The sequence below is a fragment of the Ascaphus truei genome, chromosome 7 (genome assembly GCF_040206685.1).
Source record: "Ascaphus truei isolate aAscTru1 chromosome 7, aAscTru1.hap1, whole genome shotgun sequence".
In the NCBI taxonomy this organism is placed as follows: Eukaryota; Metazoa; Chordata; class Amphibia; order Anura; family Ascaphidae; genus Ascaphus; species Ascaphus truei.
In genome coordinates, this window is record NC_134489.1 from 54,602,503 (window position 1) to 54,630,242 (window position 27,740).

Sequence of the window (27,740 nt, forward strand, 5' to 3'; positions counted from 1 at the left end):
CAACCAGGAGTTTTTTTTAAGGCAAATAAGCGGAATATTCTGCAATGGCCGACTCAATCACCTGATCACAACCCGATCGAGCATGCATTTCACTTGCTGAAGACAAAACTTAAGGCAGAAAGACCCATGAACAAACAACAACTGAAGACAGCTACAGTAAAGGCCTGGCAAAGCATCACAAAGGAGGAAACCCAGCATTTGGTGATGTCAATGCGTTCCAGACTTCAAGCAGTCATTGCCTGCAAAGGATTCTCGACAAAGTATTAAAAATAAAATTTTTATTTATGATTGTGCTAATTTGTCCAATTACATTTGAGCCCCTGAACTAAGGGGATTGTGTATGAAAATGGTTGCAATTCCTAAACGTTTCATACGATATTTTTGTTCAAATCTTTGAATTAAAGCTGAAAGTCTGCACTTCTATTGCTTCTCGGTTGTTTAATTTCAAATCCATTGTTGTGGCATACAGAGCCAAAATTATGAAAATTGTGTCAGTGTCCAATTTTTTCCGGACCTAACTGTATGTATGTATGTTTGTATGTATGTATGTATGTATACATACACGCAAACGCAAAAACACTTGTTTGTGTGTGTACAGTATATATGTGTGTGTGTAAATATATATAACAGAAATAATCGTGTTAGTCCAGTTGCGATAGTGCAGAATAAAGGTGTTCTTCAGTATTAGCTGATACCTCTTTTATTTGGACTAACAATTCATGTCATAGTGTACCCCTCCCCCTCCATGCTATTCCTTATCACGCTTTCATGGCTTCAAACACTTTATCACTCTACCTTGTCTACAGTACATATCTGTTTTTTTTTTCTTTTCTTCCTGCTCTCCCTTACACTGTTTTAGCCATATTGCTTTGTTAATCAGTATTGCTGACCTGAGGAAGAGAGGAGAACTCTCGAAAGCTTGTCCTATGACATACTTTTTTTATTTGGACTAACAATTTATCACCTAATACTGAAGAACTCATAGCAAATAATAAAATAGCTGTCTATAGTGTGTGTGTGTGTGTGTGTGTGTATACACACACACACACACACACACACACACACACACACACACACACACACACACACACACACACACACACACACACACACTACAAGTTATGGTGGGTGAAAAAGGTGACAAGAAATAAAAAGATCACTTGTGAGCACATTCACATGTCTTAGGCAGGTCTGCAACTCTGCCTTTCATCATTATCACCTAGCATTGTGCATCTGCAACTGAGAGTCAGCATGAGGGGGGTCAATGCCCCTATGATAGCCTGCCAAAGTCTCTAGCTACTAAAGACTTACATGACAAGGGGCAGAGAGGCAGTCTGGACTGGCCATGTTACATACTGTATATACATATATATTTTAAGAGCTTTTTTGCACTGCCTTATACATCTACTACACTGACTTTAGCTGAAGTTTTGGGTTCTCAATATTATACAGCTTATTGTATTTTTTATAATATGTATGTTTTGTATGTACTTGAGTTCATCTTTAATGGAGGAATTTGCAGACTTTGCAGGAATTTTCACTACATTATCAGACACTGACAGTTTCAGCGATGCTGAGATAGCCAAAATACGGTACGCTGAGTCATTTGAATCAGTTTTGGGACCAGACAAACCAGTAGATATTTATAATGACCTGATTAAGCTCAAGAAACGAGAAGTAGATTTCTTTCTTCATGGTGTGACATTATCACACTACCATAAAGAAAAGCTACTCCCGCGTGGTTTTAGAATCAGGAATCAGCCCACCATTGGACGCAACGATCCAGATTTTTGTAAAAAATGGATTGCCATTCTAAATAAATGCTCTAGTGACCTTATTATTTTGGTCATAGAGCAATCTAGTAAAGAAATTGCAAATATCCGACACGAGATAGATTTGATCCAAGGGAAGCAAGGTGACCTGCTTACGGCTGATACAAGTACTGATTGGACAGACAAAATACAGACCACAATTGACAACTATAGGGAGAATCTCATTAAGTATAAGAAAGAAAAGCTGCGGCTTGTTAAAGCTGATGATAAAGAACGTAAGGTCTATCGCTGGTTGCTAGGACTAGGGGAACTGAATGCTGGCCGTGGGGGACAGAGACGTAACACTACACGTGCTAGGAAGTCTGCTTATAGATCAGGTTTGCCTACGAGTGACACTGACTTCTCAGACAATACGGAGGGCTCTGGAAGTGATTTTTTAGGTCCAGCAAACGCCGGTCACGCCAAACCAACGTTTCCCGATACAGACGGAAGGGACCCACCAGGAGGGGTGGGTGAAAATCGGCGGTATCCAGAGCGCGAAAACAGGAGAGGCAGAGTACCTCGCGGACGCAGGCCAGCACGGTAATATACAACCTTACGGATTTTACGTTGACCGCGGCGCAGCTGAGCGTTCTCCATAAAGGCCTTAGTTTTGTACCGACTAACATACAACGCAGCTTTAATTGGGAAGTGGAAATGTATAAGTTTCACAGACAATTGAGACTTAAGGACTTTTTCATTAAACAGCCTCCACTGAATACCTCAATGAATGCAAACACTTTTAAGTGTAGCAGTAATTTTGATCCTCAGATCAATAATCATAGCATTTCTGCTTTTATGAATGTTTTGGATAAGGAAACTAGCATGGACATTAAGACCAACAAAGTTAGCTATTACAACATCACACGAGAAGAAAAATTGGCTATTGATACACTTAGAAAGAATAAAGATATCATTATCCGCGCAGCGGACAAAGGGGGTGGCATTGTGTTACTCAAATATGTGGACTATAAAAAGGAAATAGAGGATCAATTATCCAACACATCCACATATAGACGCTTACCAGGGGATCCTATAGTGGAGTATAAAAAGGAAGTGGATTCTATCATACAGATGGGAGTTTTGAACAACTGGATTTCTGAAGAAACGGGCAAATTTTTTCACAGCCCTTCCCTAGAATGCCAATTCTGTATACCTTACCTAAAATACACAAATCGGCCACGAAGCCCCCTGGAAGGCCTATTATTTCCGCCAGAGGATCTCTGTGCCATCCGCTTTCTCAATTTATTGATTTTTTTCTTCAGCCTATGGTCATTGGTATGAGCTCTTATGTTAAAGACATGACCGATTTCATTTTGCAGATTGGAGACATCAAATTGGAAAAATGGATTACATTCTAGTCACTCTTGACGTTGGTAGTCTGTACACTAACATACCCCACCAAGAGGGGCTAGATGCTGTCAGATCTAAGTTTGGGGCCTTTACATCACATATGGGTCCACCAGTGGAATTTTTAATGTTGCTTATGGAAATCATCCTTAATAAAAATTATTTTAGATTCGAGAGAAATACATTTTTGCAGCTCAGTGGTACCGCAATGGGGTCCAACATGGCCCCAGCTTATGCTAATTTATATATGGACATATATGAACATACCCATATTTTACATGACGCTCCACATGCAGGATGTATCAAGAAATATCTACGATACATAGATGATATCTTTCTCATATGGGACGGGCCGGAGTCTGCGCTCTTAGAATTTATTGAATATTTGAATCAAATTCCATCCATAATCAGATTCACAGCACAATTCAGCAACACTGAGATTTCTTTTTTGGACACCATAGTGTATAGGTCCGAAGGTGGCTTGGCTACTAGACTTTATCATAAAGATACAGACAGAAATACATTGTTGTACGCCACCAGCCACCACCCAACACCACTCAAGAGGGGACTACCTTTTTCCCAATTTCTCAGATTGAAGAGGGTAATTTCAAATCCAGATGAATTGGAACCTGCACTTTTGGACATGGCAGAACGTTTTCAAGATAGGGGATATGACTATAAAGACATTGAAGATGCCCTGAAGAAAGTAAGAAGCCTTGACAGAGAGGTTTTGCTACAATCAAATAACAATAAACCCATGCAACAACGATGTCATTTTGTTAGTGCTTTTTGCACCGCGTCTAATCGCATCAAACGTAGCGTACATAAAAACTGGCATATCTTATCTAATGACAACAAAATTGAAAAAATCTGCAAAGATCCCCCCTTATTCTGTTACAAACGGGGACGGAATTTAGGGGATATGTTGACGCAAGCAGACCCGGTTGACAAATATGTACTTCCTAAAACCTGGCTTAATAGAAAACCTGGATCATACCGGTGCCATGGATGTACCAACTGTGGTTTTATGCAAACGGGTTCCAGTTATTCCCATCCTCACAGTGGGGCCCAAATCAGGATCAAACATTTTCTTAACTGTGAGTCGCGCTTTGTCGTTTACATGATCACGTGCCCTTGTGGTCTTCGCTACGTGGGCAAAACCACACGTATGCTAAAAGAAAGAATTGCGATCCATCGTTCCACTATCAGAAAGGCATTGAATAGCACGGATGATAAGACTGAGCTTAAATATTTGCCGGTTGCTAGGCATTTTAAGGAAATGCGGCATTCCTTGGCTACCATGCGCTGTATGCCCATCCTTCAAGTGCCACCACCACTCTATGGTGGTGACAGAAATATGATGCTTTTGCAACAGGAAGCAAGATTAATTTATGAGCTCAAGACCATCTCACCGTATGGACTCAATGAGGACTTGAAGTTGGGCTGTTTTTTGTAAAATTGTTTACCATTATTTTTCAGTTTTTCAGTGTGTATGAATTCCACAGCACTGTCTAGTTCCTCCATTCCCCTTTCCCTGTATGTTCTATTTATTGTTTTCACTTTCTTTACACTTGGGTGTCTTGTATCACTCGGTGACCTAGGTTTCAGATCAACTGGCAGCACAGCACATAGGCTGGCATGGAGCTAACACTGAGCATTAAGATATCCATTGTGGAGAGATATTTTTCGCCTTTAAAGTTATGTATATATCATGTTTACACTTTTTTATACAGTGTGCCTTGAGTATATCTGCTTGTATTAAGCATAGCTAGCATGTATAAAAGTGCATGGTTATTGTATTAATATTTAAAAAGGTATGGTTCCATGCACTATTTGTTGATATTATTGCCCATCATTTACATATTTAGTGGGCAGCAAATACTGTGATGTTTGTGGTGTATTCTTTTAATAACTTGGCACTGTGTTTATTATTGCCCTATACACATTAGTCATTAGCCCTGTGGTTTATTTCCTTGCTGTAATGTAGCAAGGGGTTCATCAGAGCATGCGCAATCCAAGCGAGTAAGACTGATTGCGTGCGCACCTTTCTCATGGTTAGCATGGACGCTGTCGGGTTGTTAGGGGGTTTATGGCACATGCGCGACCAAATATAGCAAATTGTGTGCGCACCCCTCCCCTCATTGCCAGGGACGCGATCGGGTTGCTAGGGGTTTATTACACATGCGCGTATGAGTAGAGTTAGATAGATTACGTGCGCACCCCTCCCCTCTCTGCCAGGGACGCGATCGGGTTGTCAGGGGTGAGTAGCGCATGCGCGGTGCAATAGAGCAGGACATTTGGCGTGCGCAACCCACTTTACATTGCTATGGACGCTGTCAGGTTGCCAGCGGCACGGCATAGGAGCGCATGGGTGGATACAGGGAGGTGAGTCTGTTAGGCTGTCAACGCAGCACGATCGGGTTGAGCTAATGCGCGCACCTTCTCCAATTACTTTATATGTTTATAACAAGATCTAGATGTTCATGCATGTCCCCCTTTTTTATAAACACTATGCTATGTTTTGTTATGGTTGCCATACACGCGATCGGGTTGACCAGTGATGTCATTACATGGACGACAGAGGTAGACTATGTGACCAATCTTGCAAGGTTTTAGATCAAGTTATTCCATTGGTGCTGGTCAGTATCAGTATGTCTTAGTGACTGTAATATGTTGTGGGTTGTACCTGGGATTGTAATTTGGATTTTTCATTATTGTTTTCAGGTGATCTTATGTATGTGATTAGGGGTATATATGGGTGCTTGTATTAGTCTGTTGTGCACAGCCCTGAGGAAGGTCCCTCTACGAGGACCGAAACGTTGGCGGCCCTGTGTTTCATAATACACTTTTTTGTATCATCTTTGCGGTGTGCTCTCTTCTTTGGTCATCAGGACCTGGTTACCACACGTCTATATATATATATATATATATATATATATATATATTATTCAATAATTGACATTTTGGACCTTATCAAGACACAAGGAAAGCAATACAATATAACCACGCAGATGTGAACCCTTGGTGTGTGGCCTAGAACTACAAGTAAACAGAAAGTAAACCCAAAGCACCTAAAACATATGTGACCTAGCAAAACAGCTTGATATTTACACAGTGTATAAAAACAGGAGAGTGCTGGTGGGCATATCCCTTAGACATAGAGAATAGCATAACAAATTCACAGTTAGGCAGTATCAAAATTCAAGAATTTACTCGAGTGAACGTATGCTATTAAAATAATTGTTATTTAAAAAAAAAATGGGTAAATTATTTGTGGCATTCAATGCAATCTTTTGTCTTGTCGTTACTCTTCCTTGTCTGTCACATCATTAATGAGAATAATTGGAGGAGATTTTTGTTCAGCTGTTATGGACAGTAGATGGAAGTTTTTCCTGGGCAGTTTCTGGTTTTGCATTTAACTTAGTGGTTTTACAAACAGTTTTAGTTCAGTTTAACCCAATTGCTGGCAGAGGGCAACGTATTGTTGCAATGTCTTGCAAACTGCTCTGGTGACAAATGGGTTAAGAACGTAGAGTTATGCAGGCACACATCAGAAAAAAGTCACTTAAATCTATAATGCCAGTGCTCAGTGTACTGTAGGCACAACGGTCTTCAATGCAAAAAGTGTTTAATAAGCCATAAAATCCAAAGTTTTCAGCTGCAATAGACGTCCTCTGTCAAGGTGAGGGCAGACCCCTTGACAAAGGCTGTTTCTTGCAGCAGAAACATTGGATATGATGGATTTTTAAACACTTTTTGTATTAAAGACCGTTGCGCCTACGCTGCTCCTCTTTCAGCAAATGGGGTAAGACATTTTAAACAAAAGTTGAATGTGCATAATTGCCTATGTTTACTAAGTGGTCTTGTTCTGTAAGACACCTTCCGGTGCCAGAAGACACTATACAAAACATGCAACTAAATGGGCCATAAGACACCATATTGCAGTGCTACTCCATAAGACAAATCCCAGAGGCAGAAGACAACAGCCCATTCACTTGAATGAGCAGTAAGGGGCTATATTTACTAAGTAGTACCGGAATGTGTTTGATTGAGTAGCACCAGTTAATCATGGCCCTCTATTTTTATGTTCTTCTTCATGTTTGAATAGTTTTGACATTACATGTAACATGAAGTAGCAAACGGCAGACCAAACATGGATGCTTATCTTATAACTGGCATCCAAAGAGTTTGTACTGTATGTAACTGAAACTGGATCCCCCGGCACACTTATGATTTTTTTAGGAAATGCCCAATAAATAACATTGCAACTTTGGAATCAGAGCATCATTGTAACCATCCCTCTAGGCATGACCCCCTAACTTCTAGGTTTTTTATATGTGCATCACAAGTGCTAGCAGACTAATGGTCCTTTTGGACAGACATGTCAAATCTCATTGATTTCATTCTTTACATCTCCGCCTTATGATGCTTGCTGAACAGCATTCCTATTTTACTTATTTCAAGAGAGGTTTTGTCTGCAGTTCTCAGGGATCTGTTCAAATGATCCAAGAAGAAGAGACACTTCCTTTCCTGTTCATGACATCAGATGCCGATTCAAAACCATCTGATTTATATTTTTCATAGCTGCTTTGATTTTTTTGTGAAAATAGGGAAATGTGTTACTAGCGCTAATGCAAAACTAAATAATTAGTGAGATTATACACAAAAGGTGAATACCAATAAATCTTAAATGATATAAGATAGGCTGCCAGGAAACAATGACCAATCAGATCATACTGTATATAGCACAAATAACAAAAAATATTCCGGCGCCAGCAATACAATAAGTCCGAATACCAAATTAGTAATTCTGACCATATATAATGTCCAGTCCTGTTGGCCTGTTGATCCTTCAGGTGTATCTTAAAGGTCGTCTCACAATATGTGGAAATAGATATAGACATACACAAAACCGATCATAGTGTAAACTGTTGATTGAACAATACACACAATAACATAAAATAACATTAAAAAAAAACTAAAAAAACAAACAATAGCAACCACCCAAACACTCTAATACTAACACAAAACTGAACAACAACTATGATGAACTAAAAAACAACTTGTTTAATAAAAAATATAGAGATACAAAAATTTCACATACACAGGGAGTGATAGCTTGAACAATCTGGTCCGGTGGGGGAAAAAAGGAATCCTACTTACACCAAGCAGAATACAAACAGGCGTTTGTTTATAATACCGGTATATCTGTCCAGACAGCAGGTCTCAAAGCAGGGTGTCTGCGATGTCACAGCCAGAGTGTTGGTATGGCCGCATGTACCGTTGCTCCTGCTTCACCACTGCAAGTACCGCCGCCTCCGCAGAGAATACTCTAGTGCCAACGAGTATTCTAAAACAAATCTGGGGCAATCACCATCAAGACCCAGTTACATGCTGGGTACATGCTGAAACATTTCAGTGACATTTCTGTAGACAGACTAATGGCCCATCGGATTACCTGCGGGGGTCCCTGACAGTCCCATTCAAACTGAATGGGACTGCCAGGGAACCCTTCTGTGTTAATCTGATGGGCCATTAGTCTCTCCAGAAATGCAAAGGCAAGTTTAAAGCAAGTTTTAGAATACTCGTCGGCGCACCTGTAGCTCAAAACAGACTCCGCCGAACATGTAATGTCCCACACACTTGCTTCGTGCGCTCCCCACGCGCTCCCCCCAGGCTGCACGCGCATACGCGGAAGTGACTCCTGCTATCCGCTGGGTGGATTCTGGGAGATTGAACAGATCTGCAGCATACTGAGCAGATCAGTGCTGTGCACAGCGGATAGCAAGAGAGCTGCACAAATCAATGTAAATTCATTGTGACTTTGGGCAAATCACTTTATCTCCCTGTTCTTTAGGCACCAAATTAGATTATAAACTCTATGAGGCAGTGACTGATTGAGCCTGAAAAAATATATTTCCAGGGCTGCATACAGTCAGAGCTATATATATAAAAAATATATTCATATTTTTAGCATTATTATTGTAATGTAAGGTTATTTTACATCTACTAATGTCACAAAGTGAGTCGGGGTTGGCAGTCATATTAATTTTGCTTTTGGGGTAGTTGTGTAGGAAGAAAATACACAGTTTAAAAAATGAATGAGCAAGGAAAAAATAGAGACGGGAAAACAGACACCCTATTGTACAGTATGGTGAAGAAATCTTTAACAAATAAGTCACATTCTGGCATGCTGAACTCAGCAACAATGACATCATCACTCCACAATACTAACTGACAGAAAACCTGACAGCCATGTTTATCCATTACAGAGTGAAAAACTGCACAGTACTTTACTTCCTCAACAGAAGGAACCCCATTAAAAGTATGTAAAAGAAAAACAAAAAGATGAAGCTGTGGTGCAGGTTTCTGCTTTGTCATCTCTTAACCCTTTCGCTGCCAGATGGACAGGCCCTGCTGGAATTGAAAGGGTTGTGCTACTACAGAACGATGAGTTACAATGAGAAGAAAATCTTGGGAAAGGAAGGACTAACTAATGACTCATTGTAAAAAAATTCAACGGGGGTGTGGAATTTCACTTATTATAGAGGGGGCTGGAGCATTGGTTTGTGTTACAGGAATCTCTTTCCAGAGGCACATAAAGGGAAATATGAGAGTTTGAAATACAGGGTGACTGTCTATCCAGGGAAGATTAATGCAAGTAATTATGACAAATGTTGACAATTTCCTTTAGTAGTTTTTTTGCTAAATACTGGAGAGGAAGCCAACAAAGCGTAATCTCTTTAACATATAGCTGCCAAAATATTCTCTCATTTGTAAACCAGTGGGAGGAGCAAGTAAGACTATCTATTTTTCTCTCTCTTATGTGTATACAAGAAATAGCTTTGTTTTGGTTTAACCATATGGCACATCCAAAAAGGAAATAAAACATTATGCATAAGGAATTTGCATGCAAATGTTTCAACATTATTGTTCTATATGAGAGGAACAGACTTTGGAGCACTCCAGAAAATACATGAACATTGACCTTAAATACCGGTGCTCTTGATCCCTGGGAAGACCTTGCAGAGCTGTCTTTTGTGTATATTTGAAGCTAAGAAAGAGGAATGAGCACTTTGTATTGAAAATAATTTATTTAGCCATCAAGTAGATGGACGTTTCGGCTGTCACAGTATTCTCTCTGAAGGACATGGCTACATATTAATCAGTGATTCTGATATTTATAGTGATTTCAAAATACCTGATGATCTGGGCCCGCCCAGCTGGAGGACTACATCGTGTGAGAGCACAAGTCGCAAAGTGATGATGTCAGTGCACCCTAGAGTATGTGCAGATGGGTACTGTATCATATCCTAGTACACCGTGACGCAGCGAATCTTTGAGCATGGCATGCCTCCCCGTACTTTCCCTTCTATCCCCACAAACATTATGAAAGTGCAGTATTAATATAAGCATGTGTTGCTGTATTAACTTTGTGTATAAATAATATAACATTAGTTATCCTAAAACGCAATTTGTGGGGGCGTATGTGCGACGTCTACGTGGATGGCAGCATAGTACCTGTTTTTTGCAGACACATAAACCAGAATAATTACACTTAAAAAAGCGAACCGATGCTATAAATAAACTCCCGAAGATTCAGCAATGTTAACGAGGGCAAAATCGCGGCGAGCCACCTCCATGCTAACAGACTACTTTGAGTTAAGACGTGATGTCAAAAGCATAGGAGATAGAATGAATGTTGTGGAAAAGCGCCTGGACACCACCATTAAAGCACTCCAGAAAAACGAAAAAAATGATAGTCCATCTAAAGTCCCTAATAAATGAACTGTCCGATAAACAAGAGGAAATAGAGAATTGGGATAGGCAAAATAATATCCATTTAAGAAGGTGCCAGAAGAAATAAATGACCCTGAGGATTTTATTTCAAGATGGCTGAAGCATGTTTTCCCTGATAAGCCTGAATCAGACCTACATCTAGATAGGTGCCACAGAGCCCTGAGGTACACACCGCTACCAGGAGATCCCCCTCTGGATATCATAATCCGATTTCACTTGTTTCGTGTAAAAGAAGCATTATGCCAAATAACAAGGGCCTCTGGCAATGTGGAATTTGAGGGCGTCAAATTATTGATTTTACAAGATTTGTACCCAACCACCCTGTCTAAAAGAAGAACTCTCCTGCCAGTGACAAAATCCTAAGAGATAAAGGGATTAGTTATCGGTGGATATTCCCCTTCGGGCTCCTTGTACTGAAAAATGGTACCACCATCACTCTGAGATGACCTGAGGACAGTGAAACCTTCCTACAAAAAGTAGGCCTAAATGCAGACTCTACTAACCTGCAAGCAGAAGAGACATCGTCTTCCAATCCTACGTGGAGAGAAATGAAGCCAGCAGTGGAAATCGGCAAGATAAGTCCCTTATTTGATACCAATTAAGATCAATTAAGTTCTTAAAAGGGCCTTATCACATGCCTATTTTGTTCAGATTCTGTCAATAAAGTTGTACCACTTCAACATAACACCAAGGCATGGCGACCATCTTGGATTCCCAACAGCTCCGGAGACAGCGGCCTACGAGGGAGGAAGGGGTGAGACCCAACACAAGAGCATCTAAAATTACTTTTCTGCTGAGGTGGTCCCCCAGAAGGAAGCCCCCTCTCGACCGCCGTGGTGGCAGGAGACATAATCGCTACGTTATCCTGCATGGAGGTAAAGGGGGTCGGGGGCGGGATGTAAGGATGGGGAGGGCGAAGCTCACAGATCCACAGAGCTAGCAGATTTGCAGTGCAAGGCAGGGGTCAGCCACACAGAGATGGTTCAACAAAGCTATGGTTAACATTGGCGCCCTTTGCAGTCGTGGCTTTTCTTATGGAGCAGCATCATTTCTGCCCCGCCCCCCCACTCCACTTCACCAGAGATGAATACACACCGGAATGACATTGCAGAACATGGAATGGTCTGGGAGAGGAGTGTGATTCTGACCCACCGGTTGTCCTGAGCTGCATTTATAGAAACCGAGATAACGGAAGGAGGTGGGAGCGACAGTGGCTAGAATGATTGATGAGTTGTGCGACAGCGAGGGTCACTGGGATAACAGGGAAGTCAGCGGAAGTGCAACCATGGGTCCAACAGGAGAGGGAAAGCAGGGATCAAAGAGCTGCCATGCTAGATCGGGGGAGAAAGTGGAGCTATGGCCCTACAGATATCCCCTCTCCATTTTCCTGAGTCTGGAGCATCGATGTAAAACATACACACTGAGGACACCCTGGAGATCCAGAGTTCACCAATTTAAGCTAGGATCCCTGGCCGGTTCTGCGGCTGAGGTCTTCCCTTCCCTTGGCCCCCGCAGGTACTTAAAGTCTCAGCATGTATCTAGGAATATTCTTTGAATTAGGAGTTAAAGATCTTACAGAATTTAGTTTTTTTGTTTTGAGATTGGGTTTAAAAGAGAATAATCTTTTATATATATGGAGGAGCTCCATCCCTTCGATATGTACTATACCTTCTTTTCACACCCCACTCAACCTATAGCAGAATCGACTACTTCTTTGTATCAAGCAGACTTATCCCGAAGATCTCTCATGCAGGGATCCATGATATTGCATGGTCAGATCACGCACTGAGAGAGCTACTGTGCACCCAATTAAGCCTAGACAGACATGGAGCAAATTGGAAACTCAATGAATCTCTATTGAAAATCCCAGAAATCGCTCAGCTAATAAATAGTGAATAAAGGGACGGTAGATTCTCATTCGACTCTGTGGAAGCACACAAGGCTACCCAAACAGAGGAACTTTGATCAGTATTGTAGCCAAGAGAAAGAGAGAAAAGAATGTGAAAATATTGCTGAACAGACCAACTTGAATTACTTATTGAAACGACATAAACAAGGTAACAGTCCAACCACCCTAAACAAATCAAAGATATTAAAATTGAACTGAACTTACTTTTAACCTCCCAGGCTGATATCTCCCTAAATTGGTCAAGAAGGACATTTTTTGAGAAAGAGAACAGACCAGATACCATGCTAGCAAATAAATTAAGAAACAAGCTCCCAAAGTATAATATACAAGTCATTAGACTGAAATCAGGAAACAAAAAAACTCGGGCGCTAACTCACTGATGATGCTGTCAAATAAACTCAGAAAAAATACTACATTATTAGGGGTCTCCCTCGGGACCCCTAAACTGGATGTATGTGAGTTGGTTCCTGAGGCTCAACCCCACCAGGATCTATCCAGGATCCTCTATACATGCAAACAGAAAAGAATAGGGGAGCACAGGGTGAGAAAAAAGGTTTTCAGATTCTTCCTCAAATCAAACCCAAAATTAATAGTATAAGAATTTAAAAAATATTATGAGGACCTTTATAATGGTGAGAAAGTGGCACATAACCCCAACACGAAAAAAGCTTTTGGAGATTTTCTAGCAAGCTCAAATTTACCAAGATTGGATGATTTGGAAAAAGAGATACTGGGGAAGGACTTTAATATAGAGGAAACCATACAAGTGACCAAGAACCTGAAATCATCTAAAGCCCCGGACCCAGACGTTTTTTTCCCGTAAAAGTTCAGAACTGCAATCCACGAGAGGAGAACGTTCCGGGGACAGACGGCACCAATGGTTGGTCCCTCGTCAAATCTCTCCCTTCTCTCGGATCCCAGGGAGCAAGGGAACAGGGGCCCTATGCTCCTGCGGTACCAGTAGATCTCCATCCAATTGTGAGGGAGAAGAGGGGTCCCATCTGGCGGTAGCTTCAGTAGAGCAAATGTATCCATTCTTTCTGCATGTTTCAAGGTATGATAGGGACAGCCGCTGCTCCCGTCCCAGCAAATAGCCTCCACCAAGGGAGACAACGGCCATCTGATTCTGGTTAGACCCCGGCACTCTCTCTCAGGCATCAGCAGGGCAGAATCCCTTAGAAAGACTCCATTTAAGTCTCTGCTCATCTAGGTCTGGCCAGAAGTGTGAGTTTTGGAAGTCAGAGAGGGACGGGAGGGGGAGGGTAGGGGGGGCTATGGGGTATGGGAAAGGGGGGGCAGACATTACAAGGGATGGAGGTGAGAATAACAGATGAAGGGGAGCTAAAAGAAAAGAGGGGGAGAGGGGGAAGGGAAAGATAATTTCAGCCTAAAGATCTGGATCACTACTTTGACCTATCAGTGTTCTTGGGAGCGGAGACACTCTTCTCCTCGCCTTCTGGAGAGGGGTGAGCCTCTCATTTTTAATTTGTCCCGGCTCTTGCATTAACTCTTAGGGGGAAGTGTTAAGATAAGAAAACAGGTCCAGGTTTTTATTGGCAGCAGTTTTGACTCCCCAGAGGTTGTTTACTCAGGCTTTACATTTTATCCGTGGGTGAGTCCACATTCAGGAAATCTGGTAATAACAGGGAAACATAACATCAACTTGGGAAAGAGTTCACCCGAGCTCCTCTCAAAAGTTCAGGGTGGATCAACATTTTTACTTTAGAAGACCATCTGTAAACTTCTATCCAACAGGATTGTAGTTTTGTCCTCAGTCTCCTGTTCTGGTTTTTCTCTGGCTGGCCAAGCATTCAGATGCTCTCCAGTGACCCGAAAGAATAGAGAGCCTTTATTCTTCCCTGAGTTCCTCTTGATTTTCTGGGACTGGCAGTCCTATAGATTTGAGGAATCTTGAGGTTTCTTCTGGACAGGATATGTACTTATGTTGTCCATTTTTTTAAACTATAAGCTTGAAAGTAAAGCCCCATCTGTAGCAAACTTTTGGTTCATTCAGGATTTTAATGAGGAACTTCATTTCTCGCCGTCTCGCAATTGTGACTTTTGATGTCGTTGAAGATCTACTGTTTAAAGTTTCATTTTTGAATTGCAATTCTCCTCTTTCCCTCCTTGCAAACATTATCTTTTCCTTGGTGGTGTAGGAATGAAGAATCCCTTTTGCAGGCGCACCGCAGACCTTTATAGTATAAAACATACTGTGGCCCCCACTTACCTTTGAGCTCCTTGTCAGTGATAAAACCACAATACAATAACACTGTCCCGCGACAGACGCAGGCGCAGTGTGAGTTTAAATTGAGCAACTATTGGAAGCAGAGTTTTGGAAATAACACTGCCCGCTTTTTGAATGTGTATAAGGACCATTAACATGTATAAGTTTATTAGTATCCACGTGACATGTTTAACACATAACCAAGGTCACTAAGCACCACTCAGTAACATATGCTGTATCATAGGTAATAAAAAGCAGATATCGGAATACCAGCAGTGACTAAGCTTTTTATTTTATACATTTTTTGTCACTCCATACTCTATTTTGGCTGTGAAAACTATACATCAAAACACCAACAGCCTTAGAGCTTTATATCAGACACTACACTCTATAGGAAATCCACCTTCTCCAGTATACTGGACACTTGAATACTAACAATTTATCAGTACAGCTAGTATTATTCCAGTCCCTAAATACCATCATAAAACACACAGTTCAAGGTATCTGTACAATTTGTTTATGGACACATGTGTTAAATCTGAAAATAAAGACCTAATATCCCATAACCTGTTCAACTCACAAATGAGGTATTTACCATAACATCCCCGGTAAAGCCACTATTTTTCAACAGCAGCCGACGACGGCACTGTTGAATTTCTAGATCAAACGGATAGCTAGACATAAAACAGGGACACAGGGTACGGACTCCTACAGTGGAGCGAAGGTCTCAAGCACTGAATATCTTACCCACTATAACGAGAGATCAAGGGGAACTATTTGAACATACAACACCGTATACACAAATATTTATATTTGTGCACCTGTACTCACCATAGACACGGACACTGCGACTGGAAGGAAAATAGGTATCATATATATATATATACTATATCATATAGATTAGTGCTAAAGAGCTTAAAGAGACGCTTGGTAGAGATTGAATAGACGTTAGCTGTCTATTTTTTATTCAGAGTATATGGCACTATACTATATACTGTTTTAATTACACGTTTACACAGTAATTTGAAATAAAGCAAACTATATTAACTACATTCACTCCTGACCGTTTATACTATAAAGGTCTGCGGTGCGCCTGCAAAAGGGATTCTTTAGTGTATTTTCTTTGGTACACATTTCTTGTCAATTCAACACATCCCTAGGCAGCACGCTTTCACTAACAAGGGGATGTAAGAGCGAGGTTTCTCTCTATAGTATCTCTGTGTAGGAATGAAACCTTACAATTACATCCCGTCTCCTTCTAGAATCTTCAGACCTTGGGCTCAGCGCTCTGTGTGCGCGATCTATTTCCAGATCCCTTGCTTCAAGGTCTGGCACAGCAGGAGGAAAAGCTAACACAGATAAGGACGGAGAGCTTCAGTGGAGATTGCTTCAGGGATATTGCGGATCCGCAGGTTCTGCCTCCGGTCCCTATTTTCAAGATCTTCAATAATGTCCTCCATTTTAGCTTCAATTCCGTCCATTCGTTGGGTGAGGGTATTTATTTCAGCTTTAAGGCCAGTCTCGGCGGTGGCCACGTCGTCTTTGAAGCCCTGCCTCATTTTTGTAAATAGAAAATGATGGTGCAGCAAGTTCACACACTTATAAATAAAGTAAAATCTTGGCTCGATTGAATTGCCTTCTTACAACAGGTAAGTGGAAAAAACAGCATATACAGGGAACAAGGTGGTTCGAGGATTTTCCTTGTGCGGTTTGTACCCTTTCTAAGCCTTTGCTAGCGGAGGGTCATAGGAGCTCCTCGCTCAGGCGTCCATACTTGGCGACATCACCGGAAGTCTCCCAGGTAGAACAATTAGAACATTTTTAATAATATACAATCATGCAGTATTGCTGTGTCTTTATGCTGCGTTGGATTTTTAGCTGCTATGCGGGGGGTGTACTGTGTCTCTAGATGACCCTGTTACTGCTTTCAGGGGTTTTCAGGAACTAGGGTTTTCCCTGCACAGTGTTCAACAGTGGGCTTCCCCTATCCACTCTAGATTCTTCCCCCGACTGCTTTGGCCCACGTTCTGGCCACTACAGGAGCCCTGTAGCTCTGTTCTCTCCCGTGGCTTCCTATGTCCCCTGTGCGGTCCCGGCGGCCACTTTATAATTCTGTTTTGGTGGATTTTTGACTGTCAGTTTGCAGACTGTGAGTTTGCAGACTGTGGGGGCTATGCACTAAGCAGTGAGCTTTTGTGCCCGATTGGGAATTTTTGACTCACCCGTTATAAAGTGAAGCCAATTGTGGTCTGTGCGGCCAAAAATATGCCCGATCGCACAAGCTGATTTTTTCCCCCTGCTATCATGCTTAAATATGCACGGCTCTTACAGGCGATCGTACTGTAAAAATATACATTATAATAATAGTGTACATGCAGGAACTGCATTAGGCATTAGACAGTGAGGTATTTAAAGTGAGCTTTTTAAGTGATAAATACAGTTCGACTATAGTTAATATACTCACTTTCTTCATGCAAGACCAATAACCTCAGCTGATATGACATGGATCTAATTTCATTCTCTTCACAGGTATGTTCCTGATGTGCAAATCCTGTGTAAAAGACTGACTCTGGCCTTGTAGAAGTGATATAAGTATGTTCCTGATGTGCAAATCCTGTGTAAAAGACTGACTCTGGCCTTGTAGAATTGATATATGTATGTTCCTGATGTGCAAATCCTGTGTAAAAGACTGACTCTGGCCTTGTAGAATTGATATAAGTTAGTATGTTTGAATTTAAAAAGTGTTTTTTTTTTTTCTCCCTCTTAACTCTGTGCTGTTAATTGACCAACTGGAACAAGCTGATTTATTGGGGGGGGGGGGGAGTCATGTGACTGCTTTATCTGTATAATACCAACACCTTTTCTTCATCTTTGAAGGAATTGCATTAGGCATTTAAAGTGAGGCATTTAAAGTGAGCCTTTTAAGTGATAAATACAGTTAGACTATAGTGTGACTGGGGACTGGATCTACTGCAAACTCTTTTACTCAAGACAACAAACGGTAAGCTATTCAGATCACACTATGATCCCAAGCTTGCTAACTTGCCTATTTCAACCCCCCACCCCTTTACAACTTATTTACTGCAGTCTCTCCCAAAACTGACTGCACAATACACTGAAACCCTGAACTGACTCTAGCATTGCAATACAGCTAAACATTTGACAAGGAACAGGCTGCTCACACTCACTCTGCTCACAACAGCTCCTTGCAGCACTGCCTACCTCTGGCATCATGAACCTGCCATGTATTTTAACTTTTTTCTTTCTCCTGGCCTCATGGAGATGTTACTCCCTCTACCCACTACAAACTCCTCCGTCCTGGCCCACACCCAACATCACCATACACCCTGGACTACTCAGAAGCCTTGCACTATCTACTGAATGTTGGTGGAGAACTCTAAAAACCAGCACACCAACCACTGCTCACTCAAATGGCAAACACCACAAATTTACAACTTGCAAACAACTACCCAAATTTCTACTCATACTGTTACTCTCTTTAGCAGGTGATATTGAACCTAACCCAGGTCCTCCCATTTCAGCTCTGTCCCATGCCCCTGAGAATTCCACCTTTACATTCCAAAAGGGGCTATCTGTCGCCCATATAAACATCCGGAGCCTGCTGCCCAAACTGGACGAACTAAGGGCATGGTGCCTTATGCATAAACCCAAAGCCATCGTTCTTACAGAAACATGGCTATCCCCTAAAACTCCTGATGCAAATATTGCCATTCAGGGATACTCCATTTTTAGGAGAGATAGGTCAAAGAGAGGAGGAGGGGTGTTATTTTATATTGCAGACACACTACAATTTACATTGTTAAATTGCCCACCAAGCCCACCCTCTTTTGAAATTCTAGTTGGCAAAATCTGCCTCCCCTTTTCTAAGCCCATCTTGCTTGCTGGCATCTACCGCCCCCCTAAATTCCCTCTACAATCCCTGACTGATATCACCCAATTTCCTGGCTCCATTTCCTCTCTGAATGAGAAGAGTGAGCTGCTAGTTCTTGGGGATTTCAACTTCAATTGGGTTGACCCTAAAAACCACAAAATCCAGATACAACTCAAGTCACTTAAACTGTCGCAACTCATTTCCCAACCCACACGGATAAACCTGAAATCGCAAAACCATTCCTTGCTAGACTGGATTCTCTCCTCAAACCCCAGCAGAATCCAATCCTCTGGCATCCTTCCTGATATTTTCAGTGACCATGCAATAGTGTACTGTGTAAGAAAAATTAAACCGCCCCATTCAAGCCCTAAAGTTCTCCTCACTAGAACATTTAAAAACTTTAACCCACAACAGTTTCTGGATGACCTTACCAACTGCCCATGGCATAGAATCGATTTAATTCCCGACCCTGATTCTGCGCTCGACTATTTCCAATCCGAGTTCTTAAAACTCTGCGATACCCATGCTCCACTACGCAAAATAAGGGTACGGGGGGCCCACCTTCCATGGGTTACACCTGACCTTATAGCACTCTACCAGTTCAGGGATGCCTTGTGGAAAAGCTACAAAGTAACTGGCACTACCAAGGATCTCAATCACTACAGATGCATGCGGAACATGTGCACAAGGCAAACAAGGCATGCAAAAGCACAATATTACTCTGACAATCTCCACCAGAATACATCAAACCCAGCTAATTTCTGGAAGGTTATCAACAATATATTCCAGCCTCCTAACCATCAACAACCAAGTAATATCACTAAGGGGGATATTACTCTGACAAACCCCACTGACATTGCAAATGCCTTCAATGATTACTTTGTGGGGTGTGCCACTAACTGATTAGCGAAATGCAGCCCAAACCACAAACCTGAATCTCATCCTGGGAGTACCCCTACAGTCCCACCCCCTCCCAACACTGCCCACAATTTTCAATTTGGCCCAGTATCTGAAGAGGAGATTATACAAGCGCTCCTCAAACTAAAACTAAGCAGCCAATGTGGACCCGACTTACTACAATCTAGGTTCCTACGACTTGGTGCCCCAGCCATTGCCAAACCAATTGCGTCCATAGTCAACTCTATCCTGTCTGCAGGCCATATCCCTAAGACCTGGAAAACTGCCAGAGTTGTCCCAATCTTCAAAAGTGGGGACAAAAACACTGTCTCAAACTACAGGCCAATCTCACTTCTCCCAATTCTATCCAAAGTCATGGAAAAATGTGTCCACTCCCAATTAAGCGATTTCTATACCAAGACAAATTTCCCTAGCCAATTCCAATCTGGGTTTCGTCCCAAACACTCCACCGTAACTACCCTGCTAAAAGTTTGCAATGAAATCCAGTGTGGAATGGAACGGGGACAACTCACTGGTGCAGTATTCCTAGATTTTGCAAAGGCTTTTGACACAGTTGATCATGCTATCCTGCTTAATAAACTCCAGAGCTCTGGAATAGGGAAACATGCTTTAAACTGGTTTCAGTCCTACCTATCAGGAAGATCCCAACATGTGTCCATCTCAGGCTCTAACTCCAACCCCCTGGATATCACCTGTGGTGTCCCGCAAGGCTCTGTTCTGGGGCCCCTACTCTTCTCAGTGTTCATTAATGATCTTCCCACAGCTTGTAAGGAAGCCTCAATACACATGTATGCAGATGACACAATCCTATATGCACACAGCCATAGCCTCTCTGACCTTCAACACATACTTCGGTCTGACTTTTTGAGATTCGAAAACTGGATTTCCCAAAACAAACTGTTTTTAAACACTGGACGACAGAGAATAAACTGTTTTTAAACACTGACAAGACTGTAACAATGGTATTTGGGACCAAGACTAAATTTGTAAAGCTTCCAGTGACTGAGCTCATGATTAGAACCAACGCTAACACCACCCTAACACCTGTCACTAGTTTTAAATACCTGGGCTTATGGTTTGACTCCCACTTAACATTCGGGATGCACATAGATACCCTGAGAACCAAGACCTATGCCAAACTAGGGGTACTTTACAGGAACAAATCCTCCCTAAGTCTCCTGGTCAGAGAGCGTATCGCACAGCAGATGCTAATGCCAATTATTGACTATGGAGACATAGTATATGGCTCGGCTCCTCAAACCCACCTTAGCAAACTTGACACCCTCTACAATTCAATTTGTCGTTTTGTTCTCCAATGCAACTACAACACACATCACTGCGAAATGCTCAAAGAACTAGATTGGTCAACACTAGAGTCTAGGCGCAAAGTTCACCTTTCCTGTCTTGCCTTTAAATTCTTCATGGGCAAGCTACCCAGCTACCTGAACAAGCTCCTCACCCCTACCACTTGCAGCACTTATCACCTGAGATCAGACTCCAAAAGACTATTCATGGTCTCAAGGCTCAACAAAGTATCCGGACGTTCCTCCTTCTCCTTCCGTGCACCCAAAAACTGGAACAACCTACCAGAGACTCTCACATCCACCACCAGATTAAGTTCTTTCAAATCTAAGGCTGTCTCACATTTTAACCTGGTCTGTAACTGTTTCATACGCTCATAATATATATTTTCTTTAACTGTACACGCAATGTCTTGTACAGTATATAATGTATACCCTGTTAATTTATGTAACTGTACTTGTAACCATGTATTATTTGTTTTACTCTGTGCCCAGGACATACTTGAAAATGAGAGGTAACTCTCAATGTATTACTTCCTGGTAAAATATTTTATAAATAAATAAATAAATACATGTGCAGGGGGTCTCCTGAGCTGAACTGTATTGGTTTCAGCCTCGGGGACCCCCTACTTCATGAGATATAGGTCCCGTTATGGGGTGCCGGTATCCCTCGTGCTTTTAAAACTCCCACGTCACGTGATTGGGGGATTTAAATCCTGCAGGAGGATACCAGCAACCCATAAAGGGTCCTGTATCTCATGAAGTCAGGGGTCACCGAGGCTGAAACCAATGCGGTTCAGCTCAGGAGACCCCATGCTCATCTACACTAGTATTAAAACACACATCACAATAAAAAATAATTCATTACCGTAGTGCTATCCGCTATGGTAATGAAGCTGCTTTAATATAATTTTTATTAATATTGTGTTGGAGCAGGGGGTCTCTTGAGCTGAACCGCATTGATTTCAGCCTCGGGGACCCCCTGCTTCCCGGGTAATAGGCCCAGATATGGGGTGCCGGTATCTCCATTATTTACATGTCGCACGTCAGGTGACGTGGACGCTTTAAAAATGGCGACGACACTGGAATCTGATGCCCCATACCAGGGCCTTTAACTCGGAAAGCAGGGGATACCAGAGCCAGAAATCAAAGCAGTTCAGCTGAGGAGACCCCCTGCTCCCGCACACTATTAAAAAAACAAATACATTAAAGCAGCTTCATTAACTTAGCGGCTATCGGCTAAGGCAATGAAGGGGTTAAGGCACAATAGCATGTTTATTGGGGACAATTGTCCACAATAAACATTGAAATACACAACCCACCCACTGTACCCCAACAACCCTATACCCCCTAACATACATAAAATATATATATTTTTTTGGCACAGGAATTATACTATAGGTTGGCGGTGGTCCTCGCATGTTTACTTTTAAATAAATACACCTCCTCCCTCCCTCGCCCACATACAGAACAATAATGTCCAAAATCACTATTATCCACATATGGACAATAGTGCATTTTTCCAATTAAAATACAACATTAAACAGCATAATAAAGTAAATAAATCTTGCACTCACCTGTCAGGCTGCCAAAATTAATTTGTTAATGTTAATTTGTGTTAATTTTGATCTGTTAGCTTGTTTTTTTATGTTTATTTTGTAATTTTTTTTATAGGTTCAACATTGACGGGCATAGTGTTACTTTGAGGCCCACAGACAGCCGTGGGAACCCCCCGGGGTGCACTGTGGGCCTGCGGACACCAGTTGGGATCCCCACTGGCTTGTGGTATTAATCCTGTGTGTATAAACTTAGCACTTATCACCTGAGATCAGACTCCAAAAGACTGTTCCTCCTTCTTCTACCGTGCACCCCAAAACTGGAACAACCTACCAGAGACTTTCACATCCACCACCAGTTTAAGTTCTTTCAAATCTAAGGCTGTCTCACATTTTAATCTGGTCTGTAACTGTTTCATACGCTTATAATATATATTTTCTTTAACTGTGCACGCAATGTCTTGTATATAATGTATACCCTGTTCATTTATGTAACTGTATTTGTAACCATGTATTATTTGTTTTACTCTGTGCCCAGGACATACTTGAAAACGAGAGGTAACTCTCAATGTATTACTTCCTGGTAAAATATTTTATAAATAAATAAATAAAAATAAAAAATGGTTTTATGTGGGGCACAAGGGGTCGGTGGGTTGTGTTTTTGTTTTTATTAGATATTGTAATGTTTATTGGCCTGTAAATGCATTTTTATTGCATGGGATTCATGCCGGAGGTCTCCGGTGCTGATATTAATGGATATCAGCTCCGTATTCTCCCGGCATCAATCCGATGCAGGAAAAATGCATTTTATTTTTTAAGTGCCATCTTGCCGCTTCTCCCCACCTTCTTGCCAGCTTTTCGTGGTGAGGCAATTTGGAGAGCAAATCTCCATTCTAAAGCGGCGATGAGCCTCGATAAGCTGATCGGGCCTACTAGAATTGAGCAAGTTTGAGAGGCTGGCGATAGGTGGCAATAAGTGGCTTATTGTCGCGCGTTTGGCGTTTTTTCCCCCTGCAAAAAAAGCGCCGATTTTTGCTCTTATCATCAGCTTATCAGGGCTTACTGAATTGCTGTAGGCATTTTTGGCGATAAGCTGGTGATACTGGGTTTATCGCTGCTAATAGCATGAGGCCCTGTGAGTTGTCAGACTGTGTGTTTGTAGGTTGTGCCTTTGGGGGGTAGACACTAGACTGCAACCTTCAATTGTAACAATTTATTTTGATTTATGTGAGGTTGGAGATGTAGGGATGAAGGAACAATCAGCCCAGGAATATTCTCTTTTAGCTGCAGTGTCTGTGTACCTGCTCAGGGACTCATGGTGGACATTTTGTGAAATGGGGATGGGAACCTCCCGTGTGGTCTTGTGACTTCTCCTACCGTGTATATGCCTGTGCACAGCTGATGAGAACACCAAGGGATCCGCTCCACTCAGCGGAGGCTCCGTTCTGTCAACTTTGGGTACGTGGGGAGAAGCGGGTCTGCGCTCGGCGGGAGGTTCTACTCGAGCACCTGAGCAAGATTGCCACCTCCACTTTTTCCTGGCCTCCCCATAGCACATCAACCAGCCAGGAGTTACCAGTGCTGCATCAGGAGGCTAGTCCAACAGTACCCCATCGTTCCCCCTACTCCTCTTTCAATGATCAGTGTTTGCTGTATACCCTCGTTTTTCTGGATCATTGCTGTACATCAGAGTGAACACTATCAGCAGATCTACATATATAACATTGACACCTCTCACCAGTACCTATCCTTCATTACTACCAAATCTTAATATAGAAAATCGAAAGGTTGGTACTAGCTGCAGTGAATCTGATTGGTCCTCAGCCTCTGGCCAATCAGATTGGTGGGTCTGACATCACCCAAGTGCCACTCTCTTTCCCCTCGGCCACACACACACACACACACACACAGCACACACACACACACACACACACACACACACACACACACACACACACACACACACACACACACACACACACACACACACACACACACACACACACACACACACACACACACACACACACTCTCTCTGTCCTCTCCCCACAATCACACTCACCTCCCTCCCCAGTGCTCACTCCCCTACCTCCCCAGCGCTCACTCCCCTCCCTCCCTGGCGCTCACTCCCCGGCGCTCATTCCCCTCCCTCCCCGGCGCTCACTCCCCTCCCCGGCGCTCACTCCCCTCCCTCCCCGGCAGGGGGACAGGCAGTGGGCAGGCAGCCTGCAGCTGCCTCGCGGCGCCGAGTGCCTAAGATGGCAGCGCCCGGAAGGAGAGGTGACATATCTGAGTGTGTGTGTGTGTGTGTGTGTGTGTGTGTGTGTGTGTGTCAGACACTGTAGGGTGGGGACCGGTGCTGCGCATGGGGGGGGAGGAGCGGAGAGAGAGGGGGGAGCCGAGAAACATGCAGGGGGAGTGGAGAGGAGGGATCCGGAAATTTTAAGCAACCCCCCCTCCTGTCCACTCTCCCCCCCCTGTCCACTGCCCCCCCTGTCCACTGTCCCCCCCTCCTGTCCACTCTCCCCCCCCACCCTCCTGTCCACTGTCCCCCCCCTTCCTGTCCACTGTCCACCCCTCCTGTCCACTGTCCCCCCCCTCCTGTCCACTGTCCCCCCCCACCTGTCCACTGTCCCCCCCTCTCCTGTCCACTGTCCCCCCACCTCCTGTCCACTGTCCCCCCCTCCTGTCCACTGTCCCCCCCTCCTGTCCACTGCCCCCCCTCCTGTCCACTGTCCCCCCTCTCCTGTCCACTGTCCCACCCTCCTGTCCACTGTCCCCCCCTCCTGTCCACTGTCCCCCCCCTCCTGTCCACTGTCACCCCCCCCCCCTCCTGTCCACTGTCCCCCCCTCCTGTCCTCTGTCCCCCTCCTCCTGTCCACTGTCCCCCCCACCCCTCCTGTCCACTTTCGTCCCCACCCCTCCTGTCCACTTTCGTCCCCCCTCCTGTCCACTGTCCCCCCTCCTGTCCACTCTCCCCCACCCCTCCTGTCCACTGTCCCCCCCTCCTGTCCACTCTCCCCCCCCCCTCCTGTCCACTGTCCCCCTCTCCCCCCCTCCTAGCGGGAAATTTAATTCACGGGCAACGCCAGGTCTCTCAGCTAGTCATTGAATATATGGACATTACATTGTAGTTAGTGATGCTGGAATTCTGCTTCAGATGTGCAGCACTACAGATGCGGCGGCTGTTATTCGAACACTTCACGCGTTGTATACCTCAGAATACCCATGCCGTGGTGCGTGATTTCTTCCAACTGTACCGCCTTAAGATGTGAGTGCAGGCGAGTGCAGAAAATGGCATTTTAGTGTTCAGGTTTTTAAACACCTGAAATTGACATAGTACTGTAGCACAGTAGCACAGTACTATACACATTACAATTCATTCATTTAATTGCATTTAATTGCACACAAGCCATGAAATTCAAACAAAGCAACCGCGATAAACACGTGTGCCTGGGGCGATTGGCTGCATTAATGCCATGTGGAATACAGCAGCGCACATGAAAACGGCTCCGTGATTTGTTCGAATAACGGCCGCTACATCTGTAGCTTGGAATTTTTTAGTCTCTTGACTTTTCAATCTGCTCATTTCCTCCTTAAATCCCTTTCCGGACTTCACATCAAGTTTCTGATCATCTACAAAGTTATTTTTCTTACATTTAAGGATCTCCACTCATCTGCTCTACTACATATCAGCTTTCATCTCTCGCTACACCCCTGCTAGTCTCCTGCATTCTACCCATAACTGTCTCCTTTCCACCTCTTTCTCCTTTACTGCTCTTCACTCTCCCTTACTCAAGGAACTTCCTCGTACTCTGTATACGCCAAGCACCTTCTCTCCCCACCTTTAAGGCAAATCTTAAAACTCACCTCTTAAATGGCTACTTATGGCTACTGTCCCACATCCAATGTCGCTCCTACCATCTATTGAGGCCAAGCACTGCCATCTACTGCGTTAATTCCCTCAACTGCTGTGTCCGTAGGTCTCCCAACACACTGCTTAGATAGTAACCATTTTTTGCCTTGGTAGAGCATGAAAATTATTCAGTGAATCTATACAAACTGTGAAGGAATTCAAGAAACCATCATGCGGTTAAATAATGCCTGGGTACGCACAAAATTTTAAAACTAGGAAAAACAGTAGCAATTCAAAATATCTGTATGCAACACATAATATGACATAATTTATGGAATGCACATTTGGACAAAAATAACCAAAGCTTCCAACCTTGATGACACTCCCACAAGGGAATTAATTTAAATGTATATATTCTGAAGAGTTGTTGCAAGCGCTGATGTTTTAACATGATACATTTTTGGCCACACTAATCTTGTAGTTCTGCTGTCTACCTATTGTACAAGTAACCAACCTGTTTTGTACAACGAAGACTTTTATGCAATCCATTCTGCTTCTTCACTTGACTATACCAAGGGTAAAAGCTCTAGCACTACAGTGAATGTACATTAATTAATAACCAATTCACTGTTTCATAGTAAAAGTGCTGTTTTGAGAACAAAGTAAAATGTAATGCCAGAATGAAATGACTAAGGAATCAAGGATGCATCACTGGACTGGATAATTGAGTGAAATTGCTACTATTTGCTCTTCAATTAACCAGCTGGTGCCAGTATCATATATCATAAATCTGTGGCAGTAACATGTGCCTGTAAGGAAATTGATAACCATAACAGACCATGAAATTGAATTTTGAAAAGCCTATAAGATTGTGTGCGACATTGCTGAATAATCATTCTACTGTAGATGGGCAAGTAAACTGTGAAGTCTGGGAAAGATTACCATCCTTGCTACTGAGTTTTGAAAAGTAAGTGAAAGAGCGTTTAAACTGTCATCACATGACTTTCAAAACAGAGACTATAAGAGAGGTAAATCACCTAGCTGTAAATTATCATTCGTATTCACATTGATAAGAGTTGGACAGACTAATAATTTATCCAAAATTAGGACTCTGAGCGGG